Below are 25,059 nucleotides of genomic sequence, written 5' to 3'. Positions count from 1 at the left end.
AATTGATTTGATGTATGTATGTAGTTACGTACATTAAATTACGTCTTATTAGACATGTATTTAGCTAATTTGATCTCTAGATCTTGTTAGTAATGTGTCTAACATTTTTGCGAAAGATAAATTAATAGATTTATAAATTTGACTATACACAAAAACTATAACGTACCTATACAGCTACATATATACCTACATTTGAAAAATAAATGTTTGTTATAAAGCTTTGTTTTCTTATCTTTTGTAGGTACATTTTGTACATTTTCGAATCCATCTATCAAATTTTAAAATTCAAAGTTGTACTACTTAATAAAAAGCTGGAAGTTTGAAAGTATTACCGTTGCGAGCATTAAAACAAAATTTTGAGTGACATAACATTATAAGAAGAAAATTTTGTGGATGGATTTCCAAAATTAAATAAAGCTTAACCGAATCTAAATGAATAGTTTTATATGCGAACGAAACTTCTAATGATTAATGAATGATTAGAAGAGGATTTTTTGATGTTACATATACCTAAATAATAATGTCAATCGAATATTGACGAAATTTCTTGAAGATCAGCTATAAGATTCGAAGAAGTTGGCATTCTTTCGGAAAAATATTTTAACTTCAATTGTGAAGCTTACGTCAACTTTAAATATTAAATTCAAAAGTGATCACGTGAATAACAAAAAAACAAAATCTTCTTATCTTTCAAAAATTATTTTTTTTTTTAGATTGTTCACATAGACATCCTCACTGGGACCTCACTGGACTTGATTTCGATAATAATTATAAAAACATTCTAATAAGGGTTAGAATTTTGAATGGGAAATTTAATGGAATTAAATACATTTTTGCTGTTGCAATAATATGTTGTTTAGTGTCACCAGTTAATATGCAATTTCAATGGTTTGTAAATTACTTTACTAACCATAAACGAGGAGGAGAGGGTTAAGTATTTGCATTATTAGTAGGCTAAATTTTAGTTATTAGTTTTATTCACCTTTCAAATATTTTTCACTTTAAAGTACCTACTAGTTTTGTCGTTCATATATAAATAATTTATTACCATAACTTTTTTTTATTACCATAACTTTCAAAAAAAAAATAATGCCAAAGGAGGTATTTAGGTGAATCAAATAAATTTAAGCAGTTTATAAATTTTCAATTCCATTATTAAATAAATTAAACAAATAAGTATGCTACCAAAAAAAAAATTATGTATTTTAAAATCATATTTATGTTAGTTAAGTACATAAACAGGATGTGTACAATATCAAAGGATATTTTTTAAATTTTTTATGTCAAATTTGTATACATATATGGACTATAAGAATTTAAACTGATAAAAGAAAAAAAAAATATTCTCAATTTTATTTTATCCACAAAATTATATCAAATTATTATCCTTTTTTTTATATTTATTCTTTATTTTTTAATAAATATACCATGTTATGTACATATCCTTGCACAATATCCTTTAATATATACAAAGAAAGCAAAGGCAAAACAAAAAAAATTATAAAGAATTTTTATTTATTTTGATTCTATTTTTAAAAAGAAAATTTTTGTGCTTTGTTGTTGACAACCTGTTTGTACAAATTTAATTCCTATTTTTATTTTATCACTTCTTTTCTATCAATTTAAAAACCATAAAAAAATTGCACCATTCCAATTATATACCACTTACATATATGTACACATATTATAATATATTATTGTATAAATGTTATGTATGTTATGTATTTAAAAATAAAAATTTTATATTAAAATATAAACTAAGAAATCATAACAGAATTAAGAATAGAAAAATAATATTAAAAATAAGAAAAAAAAATAAGACCATTTCAACATAAATTTTAACCACTATATTACTATATTAAAAGAAAAAATGAAAACCAGTAGGAAAAATAATAAATAAAATAAAAAATTAAATAAAATATATGGGAAAAAAAATTGAGAAAATGATATTAAAATAAAATACAATAAAAAGTATAGAAATGGAAAAAAATTCCATAAGAGTGGACGTAAGATTGCGTGACGGAAAAACAATGTTAGATAAGATTAAACCGGACATTCAAGTGGCACATGGCTTTGCTTCCTAATTCTAATTATTATTTTGTTAAAATGTTCTGTTGTTGAAAAATTTTTCTTTATACATACTTACATTTTTATATTACTATTACTGTTATTATTTTTTATTATTATTATTTTTATTTAGCTATATTTCTTTAAATTAATACGATTTTATTAGATTGAAAAAAAAAAATGTAGTATAAAAACCATATAAGAAAAAAATATAGGAAAAAATAAAGTTAAAACATGCAATATTGATAATCTTTGTTAATTATAGGGATAATTGAAATTTTAATTGAAAAATCCAAAGTTATAATATTATTATAAGTTATACGACTTATATATAGAATAATTAAATAAATAAAACATTTACTATGTTAAGTGATATTTAACTTTTAATTCATACTATTAATTTTTTATTAAATTCTTTTGTTTTTATATTTTAATTGTTAATCATTTATCACATTATTATTGCTCAATATATTTTTCTTTAATTATTTTTATTAAGTAAGAATAATAGAATAAGAACGTAAAATAGTTTGTTAAAATCATATAATATATATAATAATATAGAAGTTTTAGTAATTAATTTAGTAAGAATTAAAAATAATTTTTTTTTTTATATTTATTTTTAAATATAGATTTAAGTCTCTAGTTCTATTTTGTTCATATAATTGTATAAGGCGTATTATAGAAAAAGTCACTTGTAAATATTTAAAAAATTGGTATAATAGATTTATATTTTTACAAATTTTTTATTATCCCCACATTATGTTTTATTATATTTTAATTGACAATAGTAATTTCGAAAATAATTATTAGAAAATATTAAATTTTTTAGCTCGTTATTGAAGAAAGTGATAAGTACTCGTATTGTGAAGTTTTTGAATAAAATCATTTTTTTTTTCGTTCTCTCATACAATTCTTGCAGTTAAATCATTATAGTATTATATTTTTCGAGGTTCCTTTTAAATTACAATATTATTTGATTTATTTTTAAAACAATATCATTTATCTAATATAGTACGTTTGTAGGCAATGTAAATTAATGTTATATAATATATATTATTTCAGAAATTTGAAATAATTATAATTAAAATTAGCATTTTTAGTATGTATTTCAAGAATAATTAATTTTTGTTATTATATTTTGTATAATAATTATAATAAAATCTACATTTATAATTAAAATTTTCTAATTTACATATTATACTCTATTATTTACATGTAATAAACTCATATAATTTTCTTTAATTTTTGCTATATATGTTACAATTATATAATTTCCGTTCATATACTTTCGTATAAAACTAGTGTATGTGCAAATAATTAAATCAAAATCATTATTTTATTAGATAAATAATAAGAACACAATATAAGTGAATAGCCTTTTCGTACATACATATATAACAATTCCAAGTATAATAATATACAATAATATCTATTATATTCTAAATATATTATGTGATTTAAAAATATGTACCTACTAAAATTTATATAATATATTGTGAACGAAAATCTAAAATAATTATTCAATAATTAATAAACTTTTTATGTATGCATATTTGTGAATATAAAATTTTTGTATCCTTTAATATTAAAGGACATAATATCATTCTTTATATTACAATAAATTATTATTGTTATTATTATTATGTATGGTATATACATATATACATATATATATATATATATATATATATATATATATATATATATATATATATATTTATATATTAAAAGAAAGGAAAAATAAATTACTATTTTCATTTTCAAATGATTATTGTTTAGTTATGGTTAACCATTTTCTATTTTTTTCCTATTATTATTATTTTGTTGTTCCTTTTCATTAATATTGTTTTAATATATATTTGTATATGTATATATAACAACACATATATTTATAAAATATATTATTCAAGTAGTATTATTATGTATTGTATGTAACATAATATTTTTTTTTATTCTATTACATTTTACTAGGTGTTATATAAAGTGAAAATACTGTTATAAAGTTAAGAAACTGATAATTAAATTATGTTGTCGTTTTTTTTTCTTTTTCTTATTTTGATTTTTTTTTTGTATTTTTATTGATATTTTTATTTTCTATATTATTATTTTCTTTTATAGGTACTTCGTTATTTTCAATGAGTTAAATTGACTTACCTATAATGATGAATAGTGGTCAGATATATTGGACTTCATGATTGTCAGTAGTATAATCGTATTATATGGTATATACAGTTATGTGTTAAATATATATACATATTAACCACAAATATAAATAATAGGTGGACGACATAGTGTATAATATAATATGTAAGTATATATTTAGTTTGAATAACATCAAAAACAAATTGATTAAAATAATGACATTTTAGTTTTAGGATATGCTTATCAACAAATGTACACTATATGTAAGCGGAGATATATATATATATATATATATATATATATATATATATATATATATATATATATATATATATATATATATATATATATAATATATATATATATATATATATATATATATATATATATATATTTATATATTATATAAGTATTGAGGAAAGAAAATGGAGAATAACTAATAAATGTATATAATTATATTAAGTATATAGTAATATATATATCCATATATATATATATATTACTATATATATCCTTATGTATATATATGTATATATATATATATCCTTATGTATATATATATATATATATATATATGGAAGATATATATATATATATACAATTATTTATAAATGAATATGCAAATTTAACCACAATATTTATGAATGCATATATGGATGATATATATATGAATTTACTTATCATATATGTATTTCTATATTTGTATATAACAGTAGTAAAACGGAAAAGTAAAGGAAACAAGTTTAAGTTCTGAATTAGTTTGTAAATCAGTTTGTTGCCTTAATGCAAAATAAAAGATTTACGGTAATTTTAGTAAAGTGTAGGCACCTTCTCTTTAAGACTTTCAAATATTTTAATATCATGGTGAAATGATTTCAATTACAAGAAACAATATATTTCCTATTCAACTAAAGATATGTAAATTGGTTGACAAAAAAAAGAGGGATTTTTAAAACAAGCATTCAAATATGAGCTTATATCATTTTTGGCATAAATCGTACTTATACTACTTTTCCATTGAGTCACAAATTTACATTTATTTATATTAATGTATATCCTTGTACTTTACAATAAAATGTATAACAGATGAGTAAAAATTTTATATAGATTACCAATATATATTCACAAGAAAATTTTCATTTAAAATGAAAATACAAGAAAATTTTTATTTTTTAAGTGCTTGTTAACAATTTTCATATAAATGGGAGAAAATATATTTATTTGTACGATGAAATGTACAATTGAATGTGATAAAATGAAATTGTATTTTGTTTTTTTGTTTCTTACTATTCTTTTCATTTTATTTTTACTACTTTAGTAAAAATAAAGTTATAGTTTTCTTATATTGTGGCCAGAGGTCAATTATCTTTTTTTGGAATATATATACATACATATATATATCCTGTTAAAAGTATTTTCAAGAAAATTTTCAATATTAAATCCTTGATATAAAGTAAACTCCTTTAAGTATTATATTTTGTTGTTTTTATTTTATGTAGTTAAAATTACTCGTTTGCAGATAAAATACTTTTATAATAATAAAAAAAAATAACAAAAATAAAATAAAATTACGACACTTTTATGTGGTTAAAAGTATTTAATATGATGCATATACATAAATGTATGTACCTACATACCTTTTATATGTTAGTATATCATTATTATATAATCTATATTTTGAAAGTATGTATATGTAAAATATATTTAAATATAAATCAACATACCTTTAAACAGAGCAGTTAACTGAAATAGAAAATAATAATATAAAATAAATAGGAAAATTTTTTTTATTAATTTTATTGAATAAATTGAAAAAATCTTACACAAAATTTAATAATATATAAATGTATATGTAATATAATATGTAAATTAATTGATTTTATTTAATATGTATTATAATATATAATACATTTCAATATTAATTTTATTTCATTACTATAAAAGTATAAAATAAGTAATGAAATACAATTAATATTGAACCCAATTAAAATGGGAAAATATGAGCTTACTGAGCACATTTCATATTTTATTCAAAAGATTCTAGAAGAGCAAAAAGATAATTAGGTTGTTATCTCGATATGAAAAATGACGAAGACTCCACAGAATTTTTTCTTTAGAAATTTTTTAATTCGGAATATATCTTTAAAGCGATTTGATTTTACTATAATTGAAAGTTTGCAATTAACATTGAATGGTATACTAAAGAAAAGAATTCGGAACGCTCCGTAGGTGTTTTCCCCGGAAGGTATTTTTAGGAAATAATCTAACTAATTGATAATCACTAATTTAAAATTTATTTTTATGAATTATGAAACCTCTATCTAATAAAGACTTATATTTTCCTATCATCTGAATTTAAAAAAACTTTAGAGTAGAATTTGTTTCTCTTTTACTTTTAATTTTTAATGTTCGGATACTACGATCTCCGAAAATTTTCAACTTTCTATTTTCTGAATTCGATTTATTTCTTAATATACAAATAATATACATAATTAATTATTAATTTGAATACTTTAATTTTTCTTTTTAGTAATTTCTTTAAAGAAACAATGTAAAAAGAAATCCGACTCCAAAAAAATCCATCATGCCGTCAATCATAACTAAATTACAGTATTATACTCGTATAAATTGTTTTATTCTTTTCAATTTCAATTTTTAGTTTGAAATTTTAATTTTATATGCCTATTAAAATCATTAAAATTTTTAGCCATTTACTATATAGAATTTAAATTACATTTTAATATATAAAAACAAAATAAATAATAAAATTGCAATATGCATATTGAGTACAATATGATTACAAATTAGCGTGATTAAAGTATAAAAAACAAAAGACTGGAATTAAAAAAAAGAGAATTTCTTTTTTTTTATAAAATTCTTTTAAAATGTAATGAGGGCATATAAAAAAAAATTAAAAAATTCCTCATAAAGTCTAAAGAAAACCTGTAATGACCCTGACATTTTTTTCTTTAATTTTTTACTTTTTTTTCCTTAAAAAAAATTTTTAATCATAAAACTTTATAACAACTAAGAATTTATTAGTTACTTTCTCATTTATAAAGGATATTATACATGTATGTATGTAGTTATATAAAAATTTCTTTAAAGACTTAAAAACTTACTTTTTTTTAAATGCAAATACTTTTCTATCTATACTTAAACTATATTTATTAAAAAAAAAATATGAAGTTCTTAGGCGTATTTAGCGAGTCCTTGTTAAATATTTAATTTTTATAGTTTTTTGTTTGTTGTTTTCTTTTTTTGAGTTTGTTATTGCTCGTATAATGTTGTCGTTTTTTAAGTGAAGGCAAAAATGTTTTGCCTTTATTTTTTCTTCTGTTTTTAATATAAATAATCGATTTTCATTTTGTATGCTTGTTTTGTTATACTGAAAGTTATGATAATAATTACTACTATTTTATTGTAATAAATATACTTTGTGTTTTATATTATTACATATTTTATAGGAAAATTTAAATCAAATAGAATTTATTGAATATTGAACCTCATAATAGTTGTAGAAGTAGAGCGACAAATAATGCCATTACAACTTGAATTTGATATTCCAAGTAACGATTGTAATGATACTTGTTGGAAGTTACCGAGAAACATTTATTATGTTGCAGTTATATTCCAGTTGACGTTATAATGTGATATGTGGCGTAGAGATGCGACGGTTTTTGTCAAGAAGTATTTAACAAATGACAGGCAAGGTCGAAAAAACCAAAAATGTAAGTTTAAACAGAACAAAATTTAATGAAGCTATAAGAAATAATAAATTTTTTTATTGTAGTACATAAATTAATCAATATAAAAGTAACAACAAGAAAATCACATTGCAAGAGTCGAAAATATTATGATAGAGAATGTCTTCATAGCAAATAGACTAAAATACGAAGAAAATAACTCCATAAGAGAATCTGAATTTGAAACCAAGTCTGGTATTTAATATGAAATCTTCTGATCCTTGTGAAAATGTGTAATTATGCTATATTACAAACAACGACAAATGTCACGTAAGTCACGCGGCAATAAAAATAAACTCTTCTGCATTATTTTATTTACTTAAACGAAAAATCACGCAAAGGATTGTATTAAAATCATACAGAATATTTCCTGAAAATTTGACCTTTAAGCTATTATTGGATATTGAATTATTCTAGAAAATTTAACAAGATATAATTTTTAATTTTAAAAAAACTTCAGATTTTAAGGCAATTTGATTTTTGATAGTAGTTTTATTGAAAAATGCTCTCCTAAATATATGCAATTTTATTATTAATTTATTAAGTACATTAATTTTCTGAAACAAGCATTATCTCATATTAAGATTGCAATATCTTATATTTATTAGATTATGATACTATAAAATAAAGAGCGGCAAGTAAAAAGAAATATGTAAATTATTTAAACTATCAGAAGATTTTAATTAAATATTTATAGTTTTCATATATGACTATAATTATGCGATTCTTGTTAATTTAATTATTAATTTTAATATTAAAGTGATTTTTAAATATTAAGTACAATCATGTCGATATCTTATAAGCGAAAGGAACTTAATATATATATGTATATCTGTTAAATATTGTACTTAAATATTCTTAAAGAATTTCTTTGAACACAAGATTTCTTTGAATGATTTACGTAGATCAAAGCAAAAATTTTGAACAAGTTTCAATAATATTTAAAAAAATTATTTTAATTATTTTCATATTATACTTATACAAAGAATTTATCTTATTTAAATATAAAAGTGATGATCAGTAGAATATAAATTTGATTTTTGAAAATTGTATAGCATTGCAAATTTTCTTAATTTATTGATTTCTTATAATTAACTCGCCTTATTGCCATTAAATATTCGTGCAATAACAAATAAACAACCATACAATTACTTATATCCTACTATATACACGTTAAAATATATCATAATATTTTTAATAATTGTTTTCATACATACAAACATAAACATGCATAAATATATAAAAAAATATTTAAAATATTATTAAATATTTTCAATATCATTCATACTTTTATCGTATCTTATAGTGCTTGTTGCTCCTTGTACACGTTTATAACATCCTTTTATAATATACGATAAAAAAGAAAAATTTATGCAATCTCAATCATTATTTAAGTGCAATTCTTTTAAACTCACATAAGATCATATTTATATGTGTATGTATGTATGTTTTATAATATTTAGTATAAATATTTGAAATAATTCAGTTTTAAAAGTATATCTTACGTATTCCACCTATATATCATTAAAATTTATCAGAAATGTTGTGTGTTATTGTTACTGTTTCTTCTTATTTTTAAGTACAATTCATAATAGATTGCAAAAAAAAAACGATTATAAAAGAGAGAATATAAAATATCTTTTATATGAAGAACTTATAAAGACTTTTCTCCATATGCTGGTGTGTGTGTTTGTGTGCAAGAGGGAGCTCATAACAGAGAAGGAATTGTTACAATGTCAACAATAAAGATCTTATAATGATGTATGATTAATGTTTGATATAAAGAATATTTTTTTTCTATAATGTAGAATAGAATATTAATGTAGAATAGAATAAAAAAATAATTCTCGATATCCTCAGCTCTCAATAGTAAAAAATTAAATTTTTTTTTTAATAATTTTTTTGTTGTTGAAAAAAATTTAATTTTATATTTTTATTTTTTTTTAATGTTTTTTAGAAAACGAAATTTTTATAAAAATGCTAAGGAAAAATGTGATATTAATTTTAGGGTAAATTAGTTTTTTCCTTAAAATAAGGGGTGGATTATTCAATTCTTACATTTAAAAAGAAAAATCCGGAAAAATTGTATTGAGTTTTCAATCGATAAAACGCAATCGTTTCTATTATTAAGTTTCCAAATGTAAATCGCAACCTTGGAAACTTAACATTGCAGCCGATATTACGGATTGGACATACTTAAAAACTGCAATTAATACCGGACGTTCCATATTAACAAAAAAATTTTATGAGCTCTCAAAAAAAAACAAAATTGGTCTCTGATATATGACTTGCCGGTTTATGAAATTTCAATTATTAAATTGCTATTGCTTCTGTATGAATACTCAATTATTTAAAAGAAAAAATAGAGAAACGACTTTAGGGTGCCTGTTACACATGAGAAAATACAAATCCTGTATATACTGGGAATAAATCGAAATCGGGTTGAAATATCATTTGAATTAATTGGGTAATAATCGAATTTCTTTTTATGTAGATTTTACCGGGACGATTAGGAGACGGTCAGATATATTCTGTGTGACTGTTTTGCTCTCGCCGTCAAAAGAGCCGCATATTGTATATCTTTACAGTAATGAGGAGTTCAGGTCCAATTCCTCTATATCCGGGAATTTAATTTTAACTTGGATTTTGGGAGTGGAATATGGGAGGGTTGCAATAAGTCATATGGCTGACTGCGGTGGTTAGAGGGTGGACAGAGTTCCTTTGTTATCATCTTTTTTCAATGTGTATAAATGGTGTCAAAATCGTGTATGTGTGTCTTTTTAAACTATGCTTTTATAAAATTTAATGTATATTATAAAATTTTGAAATAATGGATAAATTATTTTGATCGCAAATTCTAAGCAAATAATTCTAAATAAAATAAGGTTCAGTAAACTTTGTTCTCCTAAATATTCATAACTCACGCACTTAAAACTTTTATTAAATAATTTAAATTATATTAAATTATGTAATAAGTATATATAAGTATAACATCATTGAAATAATATATTATATTTAAAGAAAAATTTTGAACTATTCTTTATATAAATTAAATAACCTCAATTCTTTCAATTTAAAAACAAAATTTTTTATTCTACTTACACTCAATTATTCAATTTAATATACTTTAATCATTTTTTTATTTATTTTTTCTATTTAACTCTATAATATTATGATGTCTGCTCAATTGATATTTTATTTAAATAATTTATTTTTCATTTAATTTAATAGTATAATATAAATTATATTATATTTTATTCTTATACTTGTACATGTGTGTATGTCTAGGCAAAAAAATAACTTTTTCATATTGCACTTGCGGCTGAGAGTTTTTCTATTTATAATATTTTATGAGTACTCTTATGTATGCAGGGTGATTCAGAAAGGTATACAATAATACATATATTAATTTAAAGGACTACTAATTAAAGGATCAGAAATTTGTAAAACTTTTATTTCCCAAAGTTGGATTGGTTACCGAATCTCAATGGATAAAGGGATTTTAAGAAAATTTTCATGAAATTTTTATACTTCCGTTTCAAAAAAAATAGAAGCTTTAAATTAACAATTTTGTGAAAGGGCTAGAATTATTTTTTTCATTTTTTTATTTTCAATTAAGAGAATAGCATCTATAACTAATTGTTTATAACAGTATAATAGATTGTTTTTAACCAAAGTATTTTCACATGTTCAAGGGAAATGTGCTGCTTTACAAACCATTGCTTGGATCCCATTTTATTTCATTATTATATACGTGCCATGAATTGTACTTATTTAAGAATTTTTCTTATATGCCTTTTAATTTCGTACTCTTTACGAGTCTACCCAATATAAATGATTGTACATATGAACATAATTTGTAAAGTGTGCTATGTACAGAATATTTTCTTTGAAAAATTTTTTCCATTTTTCCTAAAAAAAAAAAATCGACGAACAAAGGATCTCTTTTTTAACTTATTTTTTTTCTTTACCATACTTATAGTTTACAGGCTCACTTCAAAAATATTAATGAATTTAATGGAGCTTAAAATTAATATGCATAAAGAGTTTTCTTTAATTTATATAAGCATATATACACATGTACATACATAAGTACCATATTCATTTAGTTCATATTTTTTAATTTTTCTATTTTGAAACCTTTTTTTTTTTTTTAATATTTTTCCCCCTTGTATTTTTTTATAAAAGATCAAAAAAAAAACCAAATGACTTGCTTTTAATCAAGTAAAATTTTTAATTTTCTCCAGAAAAGTTTTACACTTTTTTTTTATATTTTTTTATTTTACTTAACACCCAACCAACAACAATTATAATTTCCAGACAATTTTTCTTTAATTTTGTTTTCTTTTTTTTTTCATTTTAGTAAAACAAAGCAAAGTAAAAATGAAAAGCAGAAAAAAGCGAAAAGAGAACAAAAATAGGCAAAAATTTTTCTTTTTGCTCCTAAAAATACAAAAAAAAAACGTCATTACATTATTAAGTTGTTTATACCAACACTAACACATATACTAACCATATATACCTTAAATGTACTACACACACATTTACAAATAAACTCAAATAGAAAATATGAAGGTAAAAAACAAGAAAATTTACATCGAAATTTTAAAACAATTTTTTTTTTTTTCACTTTTCTTTTAAAGAATCACTAATAAAATTTCTTGTATAAATATGCGTAAATATTACCTATAATCACGTATAACGATATCGTAAATGTCGACGAAATACGAACGAAAGAATGAAAGTCAAAAAAATAGGAGACAAAAAAGTGTATATGATGAGACAGAAAAAAACAGCGAAAAACAACGAAAGAATTTTTCCCGTTGACATTTCGTCGAGAAAAAAAAAATTGAATTCAATTGAGAATTTTTCTTTCGTAAAAATCAAAAATCTCAAAATTTCAAATTTGTAATTCACAATTATACACAAATATAGTATTACAGTTTTAATATGTGTATATGTGTAATACGCGAATGGATATTCTGCTCATATTTGTATTTGTGTGTGTATTGAATTTAAAAGGTGAAAGCTAACGAAAAATAAATAAAATAAGAATTAAAACAAAAAAATAAAAAAGGATAACGATAGATAAGTGAAGCAAGCGATAAGTGTAGAAAAATGTAGAAAAAAAAATAAGAAAAGAAAAGGAGAAAAAAAATTAAAATTTCAAGACTTTCTGACGAAATTTTTTTTTACAATTATTGTGTATGAAGCTTTGCATTGAATACTTTGTACATAAAAAATTTTTTTTTATCCTCTTTTTAACTTTTAGCTATCAGAAAATAATTTTAAATGTTCGTATATAAGATTGTTCATTTTGTCTGTTGTTATTGTTGCTGTTTTGTTCTTCTTTATTTCTAATTTCGTTATAAATAATCTAGACTGCTTTGTTTAAACTTTTATTTTATGCAATTTTTATTTCTAAAATATTCTAATATGAAATTAATTTTCTTCATGCAATTTATTTGGGGTACAACTTGAAATATTCAATTAAAAAAGAAAGAAGTAAAAATATTTCTGTAAACCTTAACCAACTGAATTATAAAATACACAACATGATAACGCTATGACAATAAGATTATTAAATCGTATAGGGAGCCATGCTGAGCCCATTATAAATGATCTGGTTTAGAGCTGCCTTACTACATTTCTGGATTTGGCATCGGAAAATAGAGTAATGCTCATTTGGGTGTCTGGTAACAGTGAACATGCGGATAATTAGGTTGTCGGAAGGCAGCCGCTACCTTTTTGTAGGCTATGTTCTGCCGCCTTCCTACTGTGGACAAAATGCGGTTTTTACTGGCCGAATAACACATTGAGCATGATGGAAAGTACGAAGGGGTGTCATTCCGCGAATATCATGCTCAAGAAAGCCAACCGAGTAGTTGTTACTCGAAAAATTGGGCTCTCTTGTACAGATTTTGTGCGATTTCCTCTTGTACAGTGGCGAAACCGCCGTGCACGCCTTTTTCAACTGTCTAAACGTTCGGGAACAGCTGTCTAGATACCTTGGGGATTCTCCAGCTTTATACTTGGAACAGAGTCGTGAGTAAGTCGTGAATGGACCGGGGCAGATCCTCTTGACCCACTCAGTTCCCTTAAAATCTTCGAATCAACGAATATTTCTAAGTTGTAATTGAACATTTGTAATTTCATACAGTTAGCTTTCTCAGTTTTTAATATATTTAAAAAAATCTTGAATTTTGAATGTATGTTGTCCTTTTCAAATTATTTAATCTGGCATCACTGGGATATTAATATTTAAAAGTGAGATATTTAAATTGTCTAATTTTATTCATATTCCATTTTAAATTCTATATTTTGTAAATTAAATTGTTTTGTATTTTGTAAATAATTTTTTTCGGTATTGCTAAGGCTTTATTTTATTTGTTCTTACATCAAAAAAAAAAAATTTTCATACAGAAAAACAAAAAAAAAATAAAAATGCAAAAAAAAATTAATATGGCAATATTGATTCTTTTTTGAATGAAATTTTTTCGTTAACTTTCATTGTTATCCGTTTCGTTTACTTTTTTTACACACATACATACATATTATGTTCTAACAGAGTTTAATATAGAGTTTATATTCTCCAAAAGAGCTCCAAAATAGAGAAGCGAATGAAATCATAAAAAAAAAGACGCACCTACATATTTTAATACAAAATATGCAAGTATGTATAAGTGATTAAATTTAACGAAAAATACAGAAAATCATTTTTTGACAGCTGAAAGCTTTGTTCAACTTTTTTAATACTCCTTTTTAGAGTTTTCTTTTATTTTTCTCATTTTTCTGTTTACTCGCTCGTTTGTTCTCAATTTCTGTCGCTCTTTCACTATCTCTCTTTCTCTATCTCTCAATTTTCTTCTCTCCTTCATATTGTATTTTCGGTATATATTAAAAATAATTGTAGGTATCTACTACCTATATTAATGTTTAAATCATAACATTTTTTTAGTATCATGTCAAAATTTAAGATTTAAAAAAATTTTTTTTTATAAATTTGCATACTTTTAGGGATAAATTTTTTTTATTTCTTGAAATTCATTATCCTTATAATATGCGAGAGTATTTTTGCGTTTTACTACATATATATATATATATATATATATATATATATATGGTGTATTTTATTCAAGTATGAATGTATATATACCTACATATATGCAATATGTATACTTGGCAAATACAATTTTTGTTTAAATGTTATATACAAAACGCATGCGTCACGCCCAGCTAATTATGCAAAATAAATATTTTACACTTAAAAAAGAAAGACGAAGTCGAAATTAAAAATTGTATATATAAATTTTTTTTTTAATATTTTTATATAAAACTTTTGGCTTAGTATAAAGGTAAAACATTGAAAATAATAAAAAAAAAATATAAAAAGAAGAAAATAAAAATATGTTGGCAAAAATTTATGCACATATGTAATAGTGTATGTATAGTTTACTTGTATTATATTAAAAAAATGTATATACACAAATCGTTATACACATACAAAATATTAAGTACATATGTAGAGCTACATTCGATTTTTATGTGAAAATCGCTGCTCCTTGAACAAAAAGTTAAACAAAAAAAAAAAAAATTCTTATTGTATCCAGCTACTCACATTATTTATTTTATTATTATTATTTCTGTTATTTTGTATTTTTTATATAGAAACGTTTATATTTTAAGGATTCGTCGTATAAATTTTTTTTTTTTTAGGTGTACAAATATTATAGTGCACATGTTCACATAAAGAAAAAAAATCTCAGTTTTCTTGCTATTTTCGTTTTTTTTTTTGTACTTTATAACAAAAGAACGATCTCTAATAAATTGTATATAAAAAATATGAGCATAAATGTAATATATATATATATACATACATACAAGAATAGATAATAGCCAGATATTTAGATAAAAAATAAAACAAAAAAATATTATTATTAATAAATTTATGAAAATGTAAGTGAAATGCTCTCACTTATTCTTATGAAAAAAATTAAATACTAAAAGTGATAAGAATTTTCATTATGATTATTTTATACAAAATATATTGACCATACACAGAAATTGTGTATGGTCAGAATATAAAAAATGAGAAGAATATAATAATGATTTTTATATAATATTTCTCATATTATACTTAATGTAAAATATAAGTACTTAATGCCAAAATATTTTAGATAAAATATTTTGGCATTAAATATTTGTTTCTAAACATGAAATTAATTGTATACTATAGACACATAATAGACATAGAATTGTTTACAAGGCTCTAGATTTAGTACAGAATGTCTAAACATAAAATATTCATTTGATTTCACGAAAATCTGCGAAACTTCTTAAAAATTTGAGAACCACACATTAAACACTGAATTTAGTACGATTTTTTGTAACATAAAGATTCAGGAACATTATTGTAGCATAAATTTTCAAGTTTCCCTGGATATTTGGGGGAAAAATTTGCATAGCTTCAAAAAATTCAAGCAGTAAAATTTCTTCAAATGACTCTCAGCTTCGGCATAGTATAAAAATTTCTTTTGAAAATTGTTGTTTTCGAAAAAAATTTTCTCTATTTTAGAATTATAAAAGTTAGAATAGTGTACCCATATTTTTTTGTCACTAACAAGAATAATTTTCATTTGGAAGTAAATAATTTTTAATCCAATTATAATAATTACGATTATATACTCCATATACTCCCATATAGAACTATTATAATCTTCTTTACTTATTATTAAAAATTTGATTGATATTATAATATTATAAATATTTTATTTTCATTTCTTTTACAGTAAATATTAAAAATCTTTTTCCTGTAAATTAGACAACACAAATGAAGTTGTAAAATGTCGAACTCTATACAAGCTGTATTCTCTATATAGAAATAGTTTCAACTAAAATTGTATGGGCAAGATATAAAATTACCAAGACGATAAGCAGAAAGTGCACCATGTTGCACGAATATCTAACATCTCTCAATATTAGATAGTAATTCTGCAATTAAAGAAATGAGACACCCGCAGGGAAATCACAACCAGAATTAGTCCGAGAAAAATAAACTGAATTTGGAAAATATAGACATCTTCAATTGAAGGTGTGTAAACCAAAACCGGAATGAATAGAAAAAATTATTTTGATTTATTAGAAAGTAAGTAGTGAATATTTTACATTTCCGCAGTTTAAAAAATTCCGCACATTTTAAAAAATTCAATTCGGCAAAGAAGAATTGATATTTTTCTTAAAATCTAGGATCATATACAAAAATAAAATTAAAATTTTTCATATTTTTTTGAAAAAGTCATAAATGTTACCCTATTCATGCATGATAGGCTTCTTTATTTATTTAAGAGTTAAGTATTTTGTATATCCACGTAAAATAAACGTGTACAGTCAATAAATTCGATTAAACTATGGTTTATATTAGGGTATATATATATATATATATATAGACAAATTTTCTAAAAGGTAACAAGATTATTATTAATTTATTATAACCATACTCCCACTCAATAAAAAAAATTGAACCATAAAAACACTGCAAATAGTTATCCTAATGCGACAAAAATGACACTGTAAACATCTATAATACAAACATATTGACATAATATATACATATATTACATATATATATTGATATATATATATATATGTACTTAATTTTCCAGATATATATATATATATGAATTTATAATAAGTACATGAAATAAACGTCCTTGAAAAATATAAAACAACTCACGTTACTGAGTTTTTTTTTTTGGAACGTTAATGTAATTTTGAGTCAATAAGTTGCAAATAATTAAGTTACAATTTATGTAATATATAGTACCTGTGTAAATATGTATGTAGATATATACATTGTATGTATGACCTTTTTTATCAAAATAATGATTTTTCGGTGTGTTTTTGTACACACAACAATCATAATATAGTGTGTATATTTTGAAATATGAAACCAATGTTTATTAATTTATAAAGCAACCTGAATATTAAGTAAAGTATAAAGGTTTTGTTGTTGTTGTTTTTTTTATATATTAAACATGTGTACTATGAAAATATTTTTGGCAAAGCATGTGGCCGTCAATAAAATAAAAATTAAGTGAAAATTCTTAGTTTAAGTTCAGTGTGGTACTTGAAATCGTTTAAGTTTTTTGTATTACTCAAGAACCAAAGATATATGGTTTATGAATTAGACGTTAGAGCTCAGTACATAATCGATCGGAAAGTATTGATTTTCTAGTTTGATGAATGTGTTGCTTGAATGTTCGTTAAACACTTCATTCGAATTTTAAAAGCAATTGTAAGCTTTGTTAAGAATAGAAATTTTGTTCCCTAGTAGGGGTTAATTTTATGATGTCATCCGAATTCCCTGAATAATGTTAAAAAAAAAAATTATCCAATTTCTTTAATAACCATATTCAAGGTAAAAAACTGTAAAATCGGCCCTTATAGTGAGTATTCGGTTTTGGAATCGTGATACTCCAAAAAAATTTACTAGTTCTTTGTTTTAACATCCTGGGTTGAAATATAATTGTCATATACAAATTTTATATATAAAATTTTAAATTGATCTATTAAATATTTTCTTTAAAACGAAAAGACGTCTAGAACGCGGTACACATCCACCTTCCCGATATGTAACATATTCCAAAAATTGATCAACCGCTCATATATCCAATTCGATTTGAATCGGCTCAGTCGAAACTAAGATACACGAGCGCACGCACGCAAACTAGCATACCGATAAAATGATTAACCTGCGCCTACAAATAATTCCTTTACGCTTCCGTACCATCAACGGAAGTGCATTCTCATCGAAAATTTGACATTCGAAATTTGGTGCCATCCGCAACCTCGAAGAAAAATTTTAGAGAAACAAAGTCGTTATCATGCCAGTTCTTACAAAGTATGTTTCATTTTTGGCTTTTTTTTTTTCAAAAAAAAATTTTTAAAAGTAAATTAGCTTCACCCAATCCGTCAGTGACGGTTCACCTGTGTGTTAGCAAAATTTCTACACCATTTTAGACAGATAGTTGAAAATAAATACGCAAAAACATGTTTATAAGCTTTTAAATAAATTACTCACCCCGACCCCAACCCCCCTCCCCCTTTCCAAATCCTTCCGTTCTAAATTCACAACCCCTCAATATCAGAAAAATACCATTCTTTCACTATTTATTGTATCGAAACTACAAAAATTTTTTAAATTCCGCAGACTCAGAAAGACAGTAATACTAGTCCAAACTGTCATAATTCCAATCAATTTATCGCTTATCCTAAACGATAACTTTGGTAAAAATCCTAACTATATATAAATATACAATTAAAATTTCTTTTATATGTATAACAGTTGGCCATCTTATTCAATATAGAAAAAAATTTTTATAATAATTAAGTATTCCTTATACATTTATTATTTATAAACTTTTTTAATATTTTTTTTGGTACATTTATTTAATAAGTTTTCTTATTAATTTATGAAAATTCACACATATATCCATGTACATATAAATAACATAATGTAGTTATATATAATATATATTGGGTACATAAGTGGTACAGAAATATCTACTTAAATAATATTATATTATTATTATCAGCATATTTATGCACATACATTCATTAATTAATACTAAATATGCATATATATACACTCTGTATATGTGTATGTATTTAAAATTTAATCAGTATATTATTATTACTTTTTACATTATTTATTATATATTTAATACAGAGTGGTCCAGTCCAAGAGTTAAAACTGTCAGGAGGTGATTCGTTGGAGTTTTTTTTAGGCAAAAAATCGTGTATGTGTGGCATGGAGGGGGCAAATCCCAAGCCGTTGAAGTTAGAGAAAAGTTGTGTTTGGATTCTTTTCGTGTATGCCGATGATTGGTATCAGACTTATCGTTTTCGCGTAAGAACAGTTCAAACACAAAATTTTGAATTTTGAAAAACGCTAATTATCTCAAAAAAACTTACTATTTTTGTATTTTTCTCCCCCGATACGCTACATCATCCTCTACAACTTTGCTCTACATACATATGCTATAGCATAAGAAGCAATACACTTAAGTATGTATAGTATGATGGGATTAAATAATTAAATTTATCTTGTAATAAGATTTTTATAATTTGTTTTTCTTTTATTTTATTTTATTATTATGATTTTTATTTATTTATTTATTTTTTTTTTTTATTTTCCACTTACATATTATATTATTTTTTCTTATATTAATTTCCTCGAAATTGAATATATCGTTTGTGTGTGTGTGTGTATGTTTTGTGTTATATTGTGTTGTTCTCTTGTCGTTAATTTTTCTTTCTTTTGTTATTTTTATTGTTTTGTTGTTGCTATTATTATATTTTTGCCTCTTTTATATTATTTTTATATTTTCTTGTGACGTAAATAAAACTTGTCAAATTTCTTTCTCTTGTTTTTATTGTTATTATAAATGTATTAGTATATATATAACAAATTATATATATATATATATATATATATATATATATATATATATATATAAATAGGTACTTGTATATTATGTTTAATATTAAATAAATTATAAATTAATTGATATTCACAGGAGTAGATTATTTTAATATTGAATGCATGGCTATATATACATATGAATGCATATATGTATATGAGAACGTATAACAGAATATTATAGATTATATTTGGATATATGTACATACATATATTTGCAATAATTGTAATTAATTTGAAATTATCCTTAAATTATTCTTTAAAAAAATTTTTTTTTTATTTTGTCTTGTATTTTTTTTTAGATAACCAAAAAAGAGAGTATGTATAACAATTTAAAAATATTTTATAAGATTTGTACATATATAAATGATGGTGAATATATATGGTATATAATATTATGGAAAAGTAAGGGGGTCAGATTCCGTAATACTGTAAATCATAAAATATATTGTTATATTACATATATTTTATATACAATATGTTATTATTTGTATGATTTATTTTAATAATAATTTTTATTTAATTATAATTAAATATTTAATAAATTAATTAATAATAAGTGCAGTAAAATTATAAAATTGTTTCTTCGGCCAAATAGGGATTATAACAGGAACGAAAAAGTTTGTAAAATAAGTAAAAATTCTATCTCAATTTTGAGTAAATTTTATGTGACTATAATATTAGTATTGTAGTATTGTAGTATATTATAATATTAGTGAGTAGTATATTATTAGTATTAGTGATTATTAGAATAGTCAGCACAGTAAGCAAGTATGTAGTTTGATAGTGACCTAAAAGCATTCTATCGTACAATAAGGAATGCAAAACCGGTTAAATACAAGGCCGTATAGCTCTCTAGGAACAACATTATTTTTAATTTATGTAAACGAAATAATGAATATGAATATTAATAGAGAAATAAAAGCTTCAGGCTTTTGCAAAATAAAGCAATAACAAGTATATATTATAGAATAGAGATAATTAAAGGACGAGCTTTAATTATCTCTATAGAGGATATAACATAAAAACAATTCAACTCCAGCTTAAAATAGTACGAGCAGATCGTATATATAAAGTTCGAAATTGTTTGATTATTTGAAAAGCACACATTTCTTTCAAAGAACTGAAACATACAATCAGAACATTAGACCAGCTTAAAAATTCAGGACGATTGAAACACAATCAAGTTGTATTTATAATAAAGCGATATGTGAGTTTAATCAATTACTGTCGTGGTTTTATACCGCAAGCCCTTGGTTTAATAAGATATATTTGTGTCTGCAAGCTCTTGTTCCATGCAGAGTATATTCATAATATGTAGAAACTCGAAAAATTTGAGCTTGTTGTCGAAATTTCGGAATTTGTTTAATTAAAATATCTAATTCAATTGCATTTATCGCCCATTATTTTACTATTTGGTATTCGCGATGGTTACATAATATCTTGCACGTGTTGGGTTGAAAATTTCTACCTTAATATCTTTAGAAAATATTCTTATATTTGCAATATAAAAATTTCAATATTCTTAATTACAAAATATTTAAATAATTTCTATTTTTTCTATTAAATTTCTTTTTTTTCAAAAGTTGTGATGGTCATTGCAGCTATAAAATTGTTAAAGGTTTTTCCACTTATTGCACCAATTTATTATCGTTTTAATTTCTACATATATATATATATATATATATATATATATATATATATATAATTTTAAAAAATAAACAAGTTCGAGTATATTACACAACAATTCCAACTAATTCTTATGGAAACGTACAATTGTTGTTATTCCCTTGGCAATTGAATTTTTTAAAATTATTCTAAAGCAATTATGAACTGTGTCAAAAAAAATTTGTGTCAAGTGTAATATAGTTATAGTTGTGAAACTTTTTTAACATTATATAAAAGTCATATATGTATGTATATAAAATTTATTATTCTAATTTAAAAAATAATTTATAATATATAATAAATATTATAATTGTCATGGCTGTTATGCTAGGATAAACTGCCCTCAATATTCGAAAAATATATGGGATTTATTATAAATGGCAATAAATTACAAGATTTAAATATATTTTATAAAATCTATTAACATTCTAATATCATAGCATTTCAATTTTTTTTGTTAAATTTAAAAATTTTTGAGATATGGTTACATTCATACCAAAAAAAATTTCTTACAGTTTTGTACGAACATGGTATCAAAATGAGTATAATTGGTTCCGAAGCTATTTATCTGGCAGACAGCAATATACTGAGTATGATAGCATTCTTAAAGCCATGTTTATGTGTTATCAAGAAAGTTCTTTTGCCTCAACGCAGACGATTCAACAATAGTCTACAACGGAACTAATTTCACAGTGCTTAAAAAAGAGATGACATCAGCCCTATGTATGATTAAAGAGTGGAAGTACAATTTTTTAAGCTCTTTATAAATGCAGAGAAAATAAAATATGTAATATTCAAAAGAAAGCCCAGTAATACCTTGAATATCCAATATGGAAACAAAAAATTTTAAATGGTTCAAAGCTATAAGTATAAATCGGAATTAATATTGATGAAAATTTGATATGCTATACTATACAGATAAGTGAGCAGCTCAAGAAAGGTGGAAGAGTCTGAGGAAGTATTGTAGGCTTGTAGGCACCAGAATTGCGTCAAAAGTAAGTTACCTACTGAAGTTTATCTAATTATTTATAACAATATTAATACCTGTAATTTTAGATCTATAATGAATAGCAACATTCATAGTAATTTTACCAGAACATTATCAGAAGTTTATAAACTCTGTATGAGAGATTTCACTGTTTTCGAGATGGATAATAAAAAAAACTCAAATATGAACTAACGTAATGTACATGTAACGTAATATGCTAACGTAAAAACGCAAAATTTCGAACAAAAAAAAAAAAAAAAAATGCCCCAGAAAGTATGCAATTTTCATTTTAAAATTTAAAACTTTACTTACCATTAATTTTGTCTCCGTTTCGGCATTACTAACTTATGTAATCCATTTTAATTTTTTAATTTTTATAAATTTCAATATTATTATTTTTTTTTATATCTTTTTATCCAAAATTCTATTCGGGCATTTCCTTTTTTTTTTTTTGTTTTCTAGAAAAATTCAACTTTTTTATTCGTTTTTTATTCCTTTTTGTTTTGTCTAAGATTTATTTTTTAAAAGGCACACATCATATTTAAAATTTCTTTTTATTTTTTTATTATTTTTATTTATTTTTTATGAAATTAAATGAAACAGATGCACGAATTTTAAATTGTATTGGAAATTTCAAAGAGCATTTTTTTTTTCTAAAAATTTTTTTTTTTAAGTTTAATAATTTTTTTTTCATTCGCTTTTGATATTTCGTTTTTTTTTTTTTAATTTTAACTTTAACTTTTATTTTTTAAAAGTAATTTTTTTTTTGGATATTTAGAACTTTTCTGTAATTAATTTCTTTTTTTTTAGAACTTTTGTGTATTTTGTTTTTGTTTTTCTTGTTTAAATTAATTTTCCATATACAAAATATTGTTTTGAATTCACTTTTAATACACTGGAATTGTATAAAATATAGGAAAAAATATTATAAATATTATAAATAATGCCAAAAATTGCTCAAATATCTAGTTAATCTCTAAATCTAAAAATTATACATTGTTATATTAATTGTAAGGAATGTGGTAAGCGGTAAGCTTATATGTATGGTATTTATTGCATACGCGTAGGCTTTAATAATTTTAGAAATAATGGTTTTCTAAGACAATCACAAAATATGTTCAAAATATTGCACAAGATATTTTTATGTATTGTAAATTTGCAAGGTAAGAAGAACTAACAGATCAGTTTTTCTATTTCTTACTATACTAGCTTATATATTGTTGTTAGAACGACAAAGCGCATTAAAAAATTCTAATTTTAATTGTCATTCCACCTATTTAAAGTTTTCTAACGAATATTTCTGGATTTAATGTTCGGAATCGGATCGCCAAAATTTTTATATTACAAAAAAATTAAATTATTTCATTGTAAATTATAAGATACAAGATAACAATATTTACCCCTCAAAATTTCTAAAACATTTTATAAAATTATATCAGATAAAAATTTATAATAGATACTAGCTTTTATAATAAGATATTCTACCGTGTTATCAAGGCACTTTTTATTGTTAAGATAGTCACTATATAGATTCTTTGTGGGCTACCTATCCTGTCGACACCTTCATTTACTATAAAAACTGGACAATGCCATGTTATAACACATATTACGGCACTAAAATATTTTTCTGTTATGGAAATATTATTCTTGGTTTGCGTCATAAATGTAAACTAAAATGGGAATCCCTAAATCATTTTTGATTGACATTGCGTAATTATATGGTATAAGTAATTATAGGGTAATTGTGTAATTATAGGCTCAGAGGAATGTCTAAGCCGTTTTAGTGAGGAATCCGTCGTCCTATATTTAATTTTTAATGGTTCTACAGTATTGGGACAAATTTTAAAAACTATAGATTTTCTAATTTAAAAATTTATTTTTCTTCAAAATAAGAAGGAAAAAATTCTAAAATTTTATAATGTAAAGGAAAATTTTAAAGTTTTTTAATTTTAATTTTAAAAGAAATG

The 25,059-nt window shown here is 22.7% G+C and overlaps 1 long non-coding RNA gene across 1 annotated transcript in view; it reads right to left on the bottom strand.

Moving 5' to 3' along the window:
* The window catches only part of LOC129606924 (uncharacterized), a 65,007-nt gene that overhangs the window by 29,950 nt on the left and 9,998 nt on the right, over positions 1-25,059 (bottom strand). Inside the window, exons 2-3 of the long non-coding RNA XR_008696784.1 lie at positions 23,405-23,987; positions 5,934-5,952 (exon numbers count right to left, since the gene is read on the bottom strand). This is a non-coding gene — a long non-coding RNA (uncharacterized LOC129606924). The remainder of the gene's footprint in view (positions 1-5,933; positions 5,953-23,404; positions 23,988-25,059) is intronic.

The sequence above is a fragment of the Condylostylus longicornis genome, unplaced genomic scaffold (genome assembly GCF_029603195.1).
Source record: "Condylostylus longicornis isolate FDR11 unplaced genomic scaffold, ASM2960319v2 ptg000022l, whole genome shotgun sequence".
NCBI classification, from domain to species: Eukaryota; Metazoa; Arthropoda; class Insecta; order Diptera; family Dolichopodidae; genus Condylostylus; species Condylostylus longicornis.
Note: the sequence above shows the minus strand (reverse complement) of the source record. Positions and strands in the feature narration are given on the sequence as shown.